Genomic DNA, 1,347 nt, shown 5'->3' on the forward strand with positions numbered 1-1,347 from the left:
TGTGGTCCCATGGCCCTCTGTGGCCCAAAGTTAAAAACTGTTGTTCTTTTGAGGCCCTCAAGGTGGCACTCACGGTCCACAATTGGACCTCGGCCCATGGGTTAAGAATCTCTACTTTATATTATATAATGCTGTTATTTGCCACAAAGCCACACAATTCATTGACTTGATAATTAACTAACTATAGTGGTTTGCAGCCAAAGTTCAACATGTTGCCTTACCTGTTTCATCRTTGTCAAACCACAACCTCCTTTTACTGAAAAAGTTGCTCATTTTTGCACATTTAGTTGTCAGATTCCAGAGCTGTTCTCTTTTGAATTCTAAGTTTCTCCGCACCACACATGCTCTTTTCATCTTTCAAACATGACTGACCACGTGTGCTAACATGTTATGTCAGGGCGCAAAATCACAACAAATGAAAAAAAAAAAAGATGAGCGCTGCAATCTAGAGTCGGAGGCAGCCCTGGGCGCACGGCAGGCCATTGTGTCATATAATAGGGCGGCAATACAGGGAAAGCTGTAGCAGTGATCTGATCAATAACTAACATGTTGTTGGCCCTTGTGGCCCAATCACCAACCGGCCCACCGGGAAAAGTTCAGATCCTCCCGATTAGCTACATCGGGCCTGTTCACGTCCAAAAACCACAACCTCTGTCTTATCTGAGTTTAGAAGCAGGAAATTMAGAGTCATCCAGTCAAAAAGAAAAAGTAAGTATCCTCTGGATGGGTTCTTCTTTAGTGAAACGTTTCGTCTCTCCTCCAAGAGACTTCTTCAGTCTGATGAGTTTCAGGTGAACTCAGCCTTAWAAKCACTGCCTCCACMTGGACAAACAGGTTAGTCACATGGAAAAGAGGGCCATCACCTAACAATAGGTTGTCAGTGCCTTGATTGGGAACTGGATCTTTGGGGTGAACCAATCTGAGATTTCTCCAACAGCAATGTTCTCTTTGTCACTCTCATGAACCTGGTCAACCTGCAGCCTGCACCTCCTTCACAGTGGTCTCAGTGGTCTCTCACGCTGTGAGGACAACCTGATCCTGCTAGATTTTCACATTTTATATTTCTTCTATTTCTTGACGATGGATGTAACAGAGCTCCTGAGGATGTTTAGGCYCTTGTAGAAATGTTCCTGTATCCATCTTGACTTGTGCTTTTCAATAATCTTCTTTCAGAGTTGAATTAGGACAGTCACTTTAAAACCAGTGAATCTTTCCACAGTCGCTTCAATCAGTTTGTTGGTGTTACTCTTTAGAAAATGATTTCATTTTGACATTGAAGTTTTTATGAGGTGCCGTTTGTAAAGTTACACAGTCAAAAATTACCACCAATATTTTTATTTTATTTAG

The sequence above is a fragment of the Austrofundulus limnaeus genome, unplaced genomic scaffold, assembly GCF_001266775.1.
Source record: "Austrofundulus limnaeus strain Quisiro unplaced genomic scaffold, Austrofundulus_limnaeus-1.0 Scaffold705, whole genome shotgun sequence".
Classification (NCBI taxonomy): Eukaryota; Metazoa; Chordata; class Actinopteri; order Cyprinodontiformes; family Rivulidae; genus Austrofundulus; species Austrofundulus limnaeus.